The sequence below is a fragment of the Narcine bancroftii genome, chromosome 9, assembly GCF_036971445.1.
Source record: "Narcine bancroftii isolate sNarBan1 chromosome 9, sNarBan1.hap1, whole genome shotgun sequence".
Classification (NCBI taxonomy): Eukaryota; Metazoa; Chordata; class Chondrichthyes; order Torpediniformes; family Narcinidae; genus Narcine; species Narcine bancroftii.
In genome coordinates this window covers 33,971,477-33,983,676 of record NC_091477.1, presented here as the reverse complement: position 1 = coordinate 33,983,676, position 12,200 = coordinate 33,971,477, and positions in this window count along the sequence as shown.

Sequence of the window (12,200 nt, the reverse complement as noted above, 5' to 3'; positions counted from 1 at the left end):
TTGGTGGAAGCATTGGTCAACTTAAACACATGGAATCTCACTATTTTGAAAATAAATAGGAATTCCTTCATTGTCAAATCTCATTATTTTACTTCCAATTCAAAGACATATACAGGGTACTTAAAAATGTGAGAAAAATAAAGCTTTTTTTTTTCAAGCAGTAAACTGTTGGGTCAAAAAAAAAAACAGTAGTGAAAATTATGACGTTAAGCTGAGAAAGTATCATTATTAAGGCTTCATGGGTTTGTATTACATTTACCTACCTGTTTAAATTGAATAATTAACCACACGAATGTGCAAAAAGACATGATAGTTAGAGACAAATCAAAATGTCTTCATATTTCAGAGACAGGCACACTTTATTAATTGGATTAGTATTTCAGGTATGTATAGAACCCATTGAATAACATTTCATTGGATCTGCAGTGTCCACATTGAGGGCTATTCCTGGCATGTGATGGAGAATTGCTTATGGATTGAGTGGGTCAGGTGAAGTAAGAGAAGAAACAGATAAAATTCCACTTGATGCCAGCAAAATGAAACAGGAAACGGCTCAACTGACAAAGAACAATACAAAATGTTAACTTCAACTATTTATTTGTATTTATGTTGTAAATGATATCACAGAAAGAGGAAATGCCATAATGTTAATACTGGTGGTCAAGTAGCTGGGTTGAATTAATAGTTGATGACCAACCATATGTCATACAAACCTGGAGATGGTTGCTGATCAAGCATGTCCTTCATTTGGGTGAATTTTGTTTGTTCTCACCCAGGTCACTAGATGAAGTACTTGATGAAGTGGTGTTCTGAGAGAGACAGACTAGTACATCCCAATAGAATTAAGGTTCCAGTCAACTAATTACAAAATTGCAGCAAATGGCGGACAAGTTTTAATCTCCATCTAACCAATGTGAAGAAGATACATGGTGGTGAGTATCAGAGACAGTAAGATAATTAATTATTCAAAGAAACAATACGACTTCTTTGTGTATTCCAGGGTACTAGTGGCTGGTGGAATGATATCTGAAAATATACCCTTTTGTTTCTCCCTTCCCCTTTCCACTTGGTGAATATACCACCTTGGCAACTTGCAACAATTTCTTCATTTTAATTTGGATATTTTTCAAAATCATATCTAAATATTTTATTTGAGGATTAAATGTAGAAACAGTTTCAATTTAGGAAACCTAAATATTTAAGATATGATTTTGAAAAATATCCAGATTAAAATGAAGAACATATTTGTTGAAGATACTGATGACAATTTGTCTACTTGGTGAAATCTCTAAAATTGCTTGTAATAAATGAAATACATTAAATATAGTTCAAATTATACAGTAAATATACAGTGGTTTAATACAACTGATTTCTGGCTCGCCAAGATATCGAATAACCATGAATAAACAAGCAATTTATTTTTAATAAAAATATTAAGTGTAACTTCCTATTGAAGTAGCTGCATTTCAAAGAATTAGGATCTGACCAACATTTGTAATTAAACCTTTCAAATTTACATTTTCTTTATTTTCTATAGACTTAAGAGGGAATATTCTGCTGGCCAGCATTTGCTGAAATTTACTGTTGCTTTTGGGTAAAAGATACCTCATCTACACACAAATATAAATGGACAATTCAGGTGTAACATCTATCATTCCATTGAATCAATCTACCACTTGTTTACAAAAATGCCAATTCATTGTATGATTCAGTATTGAAATGCATTCCACATTTTGCAGTTGTTCCTATTGATACGAGGATAAGGAATTTTTTTAAGATAATTTTGTAGATAAGTTGATCATGTATGGTTTTATTATGATCAACCTATATTATAAAAATAACTTTGATATTAAACAAGGTAATGAAAAGTGTTGGTCTAATGTAACTTGTGGTTTATATTCATAATTATTTTTAAAATAATGTAAAATTAACAATTATGGATGAAATTTGTTGTAAAGTGCATTTATATGGCAGAGGTCGACAGCATCGAGTCCACGCTGCTGAAGATCCAGCTGCGCTGGATGGGTCACGTCTCCAGAATGGAGGACCATCGCCTTCCCAAGATCGTATTATATGGCGAGCTCTCCACTGGCCACCGTGACAGAGGTGCACCAAAGAAAAGGTACAAGGACTGCCTAAAGAAATCTCTTGGTGCCTGCCACATTGACCACCGCCAGTGGGCTGATAACGCCTCAAACCGTGCATCTTGGCGCCTCACAGTTTGGCGGGCAGCAGCCTCCTTTGAAGAAGACCGCAGAGCCCACCTCACTGACAAAAGGCAAAGGAGGAAAAACCCAACACCCAACCCCAACCAACCAATTTTCCCTTGCAACCGCTGCAATCGTGTCTGCCTGTCCCGCATCGGACTGGTCAGCCACAAACGAGCCTGCAGCTGACGTGGACTTTTTACCCCCTCCATAAATCTTCGTCCGCGAAGCCAAGCCAAAGAAAGAAAAAAGATATATCTATGTTATACTATTCATTTGTTATATTAGAAGAACATGTATATAAGATTTGGTTAAACTCCATAAATATTTTATGAAAGAGAATTTAAAAAAATAAAGATATGATGACCTACTAATAGTACAGGAACACATCCTGAATTTCATCCATGCAATTATTGTGTACTGATTTCTGCCATTAATTCTGACAGTGAACATGAATTATTAAAATGTGGACTCTAATTTCTTCAGGCTTTGCCTTTGTTTTAGATTTTAAAAATATCAGATATAATATAATTTTGTTCTCACTTTTCCTCTCTCTCTTAATAAAACCTTTCTTTACTCCCTTTATCCTTCTGGCACTTAAGATTAAGAGTCAATCTGCCTCCATTTATTTTTTTTTACTGGCACCCCACACCTGAATGACCTTATTCTAATGTCAAGAGCCAATTCTGTTAGCCATGTATGTTCTGGACTCTTCAACAAATTCACCTGAAAGCATCGATAGTTGCAAAGTTCAGATATTCAGAATCATTTAAAAGCTATTAATAAGTTATAATTTTTAAAACATTTAACCAGAAAATAATCAACAACTTAGTTAAAAATAGTAGACAAAAATTGTCCATGTTTCTCTATTGTTCTCCTCCACTGCAAATTCTCAAGGTATGCCTACTTTTAATGCAAATCCTATGTCGTTAATCTGACATGGGAGCTCATTCTCCACCAATAATGCTGTGAATTTCAACAAGGTTGCATTCAGCTACTGCACTCTATCTTGCAAAAGGTGCGAGAAGCTACAGTGCCCACTAATATTAGGATAACAACTTCTACATTAGAATATGCAAGCATACATATCTAAGACTTCCTGATATTTGAATGGATACACCAGAATTGCTATTGTTCACCTTCAAATGCTGCCATTATTTGGCTAATTTACATTAACTTTTTCTGTATTGCCAGAAATGCTGAACATTTACAACAATTTCTGTTTATTTTAATTTACATATAGATTGCCACTTATATTTTAAGCACATGTAGGAATTTGCCCTCTATTATACAATGCTAAATATAGGATTCGTATGAAAGCTTCTGAAATTTAGTTGGATTAAAATATAGGCCATTAAACTATGCTTCTGATGGTGGAGGGGTATGATTTTTGCGGCACCTACACCTCTACCCTGATGGCAGCAGTGAGAACAAAGCATGTGCTGGGTGGTGTGGATCTTTGATGATTGCTGCTGCTCTCTGACGACAACATTCCCTGTATATGTTCTTGTTTTGCCTGTGATATCCTGGGCTACGTCCACTACCTTTCGCAGGGTTTTTTGCTCGGGGGTATTAGTGTCCTTGCACTAGACCGTGATGCAGCCATTCAGCACACTTTCTACCACACATCTGTAGAAATATACCAAGGTATTCGATGTCATAACAAACCTCTGCAAACTCGTGAAGAAGTAGAGACACTGGCGTGCTTTCTTCATGAGGCCATCAGTGTGTTGGGCCCAGGAAAGATAGACTGAGATAGAGACTCCCAAGAACTTAAATTTAAATTAACTCTTTTCTGGAGAATCTTGTGTCAATCACTGCAGATGGAAATTTATCCAATATAATTTACTATATTTACCTCAAGCTAAATCTGATGACAACATAATACATTTGCTGACGAGACTGTTCATTAATTGTTGCCATGTTGCTTACAATCTTTAAGAAGATCTTAAATGTTAAATCAGCAGGTGAAATTTGACAATTTTATACTGAATGAGTTAGCATAATATGTAACTGCTTGTGAACTTTCACTTTCAGCAATTTGCATCACAATTTCCTTTGTGAAAAAATGGCGGCACTGCCGGATCTGCTCGAAGGCATTATTGCAGCTGGTGTGGGCCCGGGACAGTGGGGAGTAGAGACACTGTGCTGCTCCGCAGTGTCCTAGTATCTGATCTCAATGCTGACGGCTCCTGTCAGGTATTAAACAGTCTGTTAAAGGAGCCAACCACAGGTCTTTGCTCAAGATGGTGACGACTGTGCTGGGCAACATACCTTGAGGGGTTGCAGTCTCTGGGGGAGCAGCAGACCAGTGTAGGGCACCATAAATGGGGAGAGCACCCCTAGTTGAGAAGGAGAAGCATAATAGACCATGGCAGCGGACCAACGAGAGGTTCAGCAGCTGAAGGACCCACATGAGCTGTGGACGGTTGGTGTCTTGCAGTTAGTTGAAGGACTCACACAGGGAGTGGACTGCTGGGGACTGGTTCATGGGAAACAGGTATTGAAATCAGGATTTGAGAGGGTACGGAGGGCAAGAAAGGCTCCTGAAGAGCCTCAGGTGCTGAAGGCTTCCTGATCATATCAGATGTTTGGATCTGGAACTCAGGTTGCCAGTGGATTGAACAGGATTCTGTGAGGCTGCAGGAGTGCTGGAGGCACTCGGTGTCTCTGAAGTGACTTGCTTTTGCTTCTCTTTTTCCTTTCTGGGAGGCGAGGCAATGCTCATGGTGACTCTCTATTTGTTTTACGACAGACAAAAGTTGAAGTAGTATCATGTATATTACATTTGATTGTTTTATTATGTACAATAAAGACAATTTTTTAACCTTTGTGAAGAAATTCATGCTGCAATAAAGGTCTGCAAAAAGGATATAATAGATCAAATTGTTTTTTTTTGTTCTTGGATCTTCTAGAATTTCAACACAAAATTGATCTGTTACAGATGCTCTCTACTATGGAGCATATTTTAGAAAATATCAAGCCTTTATCACTTTTGTCTGAAGTAATGTTACTTTATTGTCATTCTGTTAGATCTGATTATTTTGTATATTTGTTTTACTCCTTATAGGAAGGTACATCACACCGTTTAACTTGACATTCAATTTGCTTCTTTAGACATCTTACTTCCTGAGGAAAGCTACCACAGATCATCTCTTGCTGCAGAGACTTATGGCTGACACAAATCAGACTGATGAAAAACTTTGGATTTCAGCTTCTGATATTGAGGTGACATTTTTAACACTGCAAAATTAGTTGGACCTTGAACACAAAACTGACATGTCAGTAATTTATGCTGTTTAATCGGCAAAGAATGTGTAATATCAAGTTCTTTATTGAATGCCAATTTCTTGTGTTTGTCATACTAAGACTTTTTTAAAATCAGTGTCTTAGTTTTTTTTATGTAAAAAGAGGAAATTAAAGTTTACGCTTGTACGTGTTTAATTTTTAAACTTGTTTATTATGTTTCCAATTACAGTTATGATATTTATATTTATTCTCAAATGATTTGAGATTATTTTATTGTTATGTAATAAAACAAATGTGATATTACACAAAAGGCAGACAGAAATGCGCTATTAGCCAAAATTGATATGGATAAAATATTTAATCCATCAGGCCAAAACTAAAACACTCACCAGATTATGACTTGAGCAGCGATAGTATATTGTGTCTGCTTTTTATTTTAATCCCAGAGTGCAGTATCCCCTTTTCTGAGCTGGGATATATGGAACAAATTAAACCTGTAAGGAAGTTGGGTGGTTTCGAGTTTAGATACATGATCAAGCATGAACCCTGCAAGTCAAATTATGTCTTTACCACAAAGAGAAACACAGCTGTGAACACATAACCGTGTGGAACCAATTACCACTCACACGATGTCCCAGTGCCCATTGAATCAATTTGTTTTGCACTATGGCTAATTATAGGATAAAGCTATGCAATCAATAAAACCCACAATAATATTGATATCAACATCTGATACAATGCACTGAAAAAGCAATGATGAAACTGCAGTGTTGGCACATGGAAAAGGATGGTTTACGTGCTGTCTGATATGAGAGACTGCAATGATTTTGTTCATAGACAATTAGTGAAAGGCTGTAAGAGCTTATTGTGGGGCATTATCTAACCTACCTCGTGGATGGTATGGGAGCTACCAAACTGAGAAGGTTGATGGGGTGTTCTGTGCTCCTGATAATTTTCCATGTCCTGGAGAAAGAATGGTCATTATATTTTAAAGCAAAGGTATAAGCAGGTGGAAAGTTGGTGCTATCTAACACACCAAATGTAAAGTGCTTGAAACACTTAACAGGTCAAACTGCATTATGTGGAGGGAGAAATACAGAGTAAATGACGAACAAAGATGCTTGAGAAGCTCCTCAGGTCATGGAGCGTCTATAGGAGATAAAGATATATGACCAGTGTTTCAGGTTTGTGATGATACTTTGAAGAAGGGCTCGGGCCCGAAACATTGGTCATATATCTTTACCTCCTATGGACACTGCATGACCTGCTGAATTTTTACTGCAATCTCAGCTTCTGCCAACTTCTGTGTTTCACATCAGATTAGTAACAAACTGTCTTAAACTATGATCATTGTGTTGCCTCGATGTTTTTTTTTTAAATGAGGAAATCTCTTTTGCATCTCCTCTAATCACATCCTTCCTAAATTGTGGTTTCCAGAAACCGAGATAATTGTTCTTTGTGGTCTAATTGCTTTTTTTAAAATCAATTTTCATAATTAATCCTCTGCTCTTTTATTTTGTTTCAATAAATAAACTGCAATATTCTTTATGCTTTTTAACTTTCTTCTCACCCTCTTTCCATCATTTACACATTTATTTCCTCAGATCCCTCTGTGTTCCACCTTTTTTTAGAAAAGTTCCCTCTAATTTATTTTATATCTTTTCATTCTCATTGCCAAACTATAGAAACATGGCACATTAGGTCTAATCTATAGTTCGTCTGTTCGCAGAAAAGGTCGTAAAATGGGTAATGAGCAATTGGCTCTCCTGACTGTATTACTGCTGTGTTATTTAAAGTAAGAAAGAGTCTTAACCAGAATTTTAAATGGTGAGAATCTATTCAGTTTTTTATTTGGTGCAGCTGCTTTGTGACAGAAAAAAATGAACACAAGCTGAGATTATGTGTTACGAATACAGTCAGATTCTCTCTGTAAATGTATTCGGAGTCCAACATGTTTGTGCACTGTGGGTGGCCACTACATTGAATTTACTGTTAAATCCAACATTGATAGAATAAATATATAATTTATGCAAATCATTATGTGACATTCCTGCATATATTTTTGTTTTTGAGAGTGCTCATTGCATTTTCAGAATGTTTATAATGTTAAATCCCCTTGATAAAACAATGGACTTGTAAACCTTACTCTAATTGAATGGGGATACAAAAATAAAATATTGCAATCTCAATTATGCAAGATCTATATTTCTTATATTGTCTTTCCATGTTAGTTACTAAAAAGCATGAAACATACTTTTGTTAATTGACTAATAACCAAACTTGATGGCCGCACGGACAGAAGTGATAATATTTCACAGCATTTAAAACCTGAGATTGATAGAATTATAGTACTTGATATGAGAATTTCAAAAGATCTGTAAAGGGTGTGTAGTGCATGTCAAAAGAACCAAAGACTTGCTGATCCAAACCAAGGCTTTTATTAACTAAAAGACTGGAGCATATCACAAATAGGTCGACCAGTCCAGAATGTCCTGGTCTGGCTAGGAGCAATCCTTTAAGACCTGCCAGTAGGTGTAGCTGCTCTCTCAGCCAATCACAGTTATCCTGTACATATACACATTGGTGATGGAATCTGTACTATCATGGGGTGCAGTGAAGTTTCACAAGGTCAGCCCTCGTTCTGCATAAGAAAGTAACAGCAGCTAAATGATTTCATGCTCAAACTGGATTCAGTTCATCTTTTGAGCCTTGCCTCAGAGTGGGTGGTTTCTGATTGGCAGCATTGAAACGGAATTTTGACATTACCACAGAGAATTCAGATTGAATGTTCAGCATTAACTGTGCTTATGCAAAGGATATTAGAGCAAAACTCCAATAATCGAGCATGGGTGATAAGATGATGTGCCAGATGAGAAGATTTTCTGGACTAATCAGTATTGTTATGAATGGTATCCCAATATGTTGTTTATTTCTTTTCACTGTTATGATCAATTTTATTTACATTCCTTCCAAACAGCAGCATGCAGCAAACCTAGTGATGGGCTGATAAATGGTTGGTTTTACTTCTCTTACACAGCTGACAGGCCATGGCTGAGGGTCTTGTAGGAGTGAGTGAGCGACGGCCCTAGCCAAGAACCTAGCTGAAAGGGGTGAGGCAGGCTCACACACCGAGATCCCCACTTGAGGTGATGTACATACTTTAAAATTCTTGAGTCTGTCAACCATCTGTGAGACTTCTGAGTTAAAATGGTTCTGACAGTGTGGGGAGTGAATACAACCAGACTCCCTCCAAAGGTAAATTTTCGGCTTTCTTCCACTAATACTGCCATGGCTGCTACTGCTTGAATCCATTCCAGCCACCCTCATGACACTGGGTCCAACATTTTTGAGGGGAATGACACAGGTTGCCTCTGGCCTCCTTTTTTCTGAGTTAGCACTCCCAAAGCTATCCTTTTTTCCACATTTACAAACAAGTGGAAAGGCTGATTAATATCAGGCAAAACCAGGACCAGAGCATTAATCAAGTCTTTCTTCAAGCGATTAAATTCCTGCTGTTCCTCTAGGTTCCACTTCCCATTTTCTTTTTCACTTCCCAGTTTTTCATCTAAGAATTGGATTTTTTGTGCATATCTATCTATCCACAGTCGGCAATACCCGATTAATCCGAGGAACTTCCTTATCTCCTTCTGATTTTTAGATATAGGCAGACCGGTGATACCAGCAATTCGTTCAGGTCCAATTCTCTTTTTCGCTTGACTAATCAAGTGTCCCAAATACCTTACTTCCTTTTCCATGAATTGCAGTTTGTTCTTAGAAACTCTTAACCCTTTCTCTCCCAAGAAGTTTAGCAACTCAGTGGTGGATTTATGAACTTCATTTTCCTTTGTTCCTGAAATCAACAGGTCGTCTACATACTGTATTAACTGTGTTACCTGTAGTGCTTGGGGGTTTTCTAATTCTTGCTCTCAAACTTGTCCAAGTAGATTGGGAGATTCTATAAACCCTTGGGGGAGGACAGTCCATCGATACTGCTGTTTTCTTCCCGAGTAAGAGTCCTCCCACTTGAATGCAAACAAGTCTCGACTATTCTCATCCAATGGATCACTCCAAAAAGCATCCTTTAAATCTACAACACTAAACCACTCGTGTTCCGGGGAAATTCGATTCAATACGTTATAGGGGTTTGGGACTACTGGATGTCGTGTCTGAACAACCTTATTTAATTCTCGCAGATCCTGGACCAAGCGGAAAGTCCCATCCGTTTTCTGTACAGGGAGGACAGGGGTGTTATAAGGGGACATGCAACTTTCTAGCATTCCATCTCACAGCAAATTTTCAATAACCAGCTGAAAGCCTCTTTGTCCTTCTACTGAAATAGGATACTGTTTCACCCATACTGGCTGGAATCCCTCTTTTAGGGTTATTTTGAGTGGGGTTATTTGCAGTCCTCCCCTGTTTCCCTCTCCAGACCAGACACAGTCCCCAATAACCTGGATATCCTCTTCCCTCAATTTCACCATTATACATCCTTCCACTGGAGTGGTTCTGACTCCTAGTCTAATTTGCAGATCTCGTACCATCAGATTTACTCCAGCTTGAGGAATCAGAATCAGGTCTTAAATTGCCTCCCTGTCTTGATACTTCACGCAGACCCCCTTGATCAGAGGGGTCTTCATGACTCTCCCCCCTACTCCTGATACCTTTAATTGTGGACTAGTGAATCTAACTCCCTCTGGTATAACATTTAATGATGATCTAGTGGCCTCTGTGTCCACCAGAAAAACAGCATCCTCTTTGTTGGGTCCCATCTGGAAGAAACCCCTGATACCTTTAATCCTTCCCAAAAGTCATCATAGGGATACCATCCTCTTTCCCTCTTTAAATTGGGAGATTCCTGTTTGAAATGTCCCACTTTCCCACAATAGTAACACCCTGCCTGCTGGGGTTACCCAAAATTCAAGTACATCAACATAATAACAACCAGAACATTTCCATCACTCAATTTTTCTATCAGATGTGTCCCTCTGGTGGAGTCTAATCTCCTGGATGGAAGGCTTGTTGAGGAGGACTCATGTTGAACTAAATCTTGGGTCTCAATCTTGATAACCCTTTAGATACTTTATCTGCTGCCTCATTAAGTTAAGAATACATCTTTATCATGGGTATGTGCTCAATTTTAAATTGCAAACAAATTGGTATCTTGTGTGGCCCCTTTAAGAGTATTCCTGGCTGTCTTCATTCTCTGCTCTGTAGTATTCTGCACAAACTGGCTGCGTTATCTCTTCTTCTGGGCTTCCTGCCAATTTGCCTGGCTGGTATCTTATGTTTTTATGTCCTCACTGAGAACAGCTTAATTTTTAAACTGTGCAAATGCAGACAAACGTGTTTTAACAAAAGCTTCTAGAATTTTCCACAGCCTTTAAATCTTAACTTCTTTGTTACAGTGGCCAGATGATTTATTATGCTTCTGTGTTCGAGCACTTACAGTATCCGAAAATACTTTGGGTATTGCTGGCTAGGGGTCTAGATACAGGCAGATGATAAGCTAGTGGTGGTCCTTAGGGGGTCCACAAGGAGTACTCGGGGGTCAATCATCTCTCCCTTCTCCATCAGCCTTAGAACTTCCATTTGACTATGTAGTCTTTGTTTATCCTCCTGTGCAGGAGGTTTCTCCTGCCTACCCTTTGCTTTTTTCCTTTCCTGATCTTTCCAGTCCTGCTCCTTTCTATGTGCATATTCTTCCTGGAGGACATCCATAGGTTTACTGTCCCCCCTTCTGCCAGTTATACAGCATTAATTTGGCAACCTGCAAGCCTATCTCTTTTTTTTTCTTGTGCTAACAGGTGCCACTTTCCAATGAGCTGTTTAATGAATTCATCATCCCAAGTACCCCCCCCAATGGCCAGCCTTCTCTCCCTAGTCTTTTATTTAATGTCTCAAACTTTTTGAATTATATTTCCAACCCCCAGATAGTTGTATCTACACAATTCCCCATTATACCTCAGGTTCCCAAAACCTGAGCTCCCCAAGCACACACATACACACAAACACACTAATGGTCCCTGACCGGACTAGTTCCCTGAACTCTTAACTGAGCTCCCGGAGCTCTAATTCAACCACGGTCCTGGACTGCTGAGTTTCCTGAAATCTCCCCGGAGACATTCCTTGGTCTCCAACCTGACCCTTTTACAGGTCTGTTTCTCTTTTTCTCATGTTTTTCCTGCCTGTCCGAGTTCTTCTGACCTGCCTCCTCCAGCTCCGGGGCACAGGCGTCTACCCCTCCATCGGACTCTCTCACCTGTTGGTGTTCCTCGGGAGGGATATCACCACCATCCTGGTGATTCGCCCCTCCCCTCTGACTGTCATACGGCGGGGGCAGGTACTTCAAAGGATCCCAGGGAGGTACATCTTCCTCCTCATTTTTTTCACAGCAACCTTAAATAATTCAGTTACTCGGATCCAACACGCTGCATAATCTGACTCCTCCGGGTCTGGAGGGCTTCTTTCATTTACGAATAAATTTAATTTCTGACATATCCAATCTTCATCTGACCCCAGTCAGGGCCACCAAACCGAAGACCCAATAATCAGAGTCTGCGGTCATTTGTAATAACAAAACTTTATCATAGTTTCCTTAGTCTTTCCTTGGGTCCTTCCCGGACCCCAGTTTCCTAATATCCACCCCAATGCACTATCGGGTGGAATGTCAATCCCAGGACCCCCAAACTGGAGTCCCTTCTTCTCTCGGGTTGTCTTATTACCCATATCCCTGTCAGATCACTC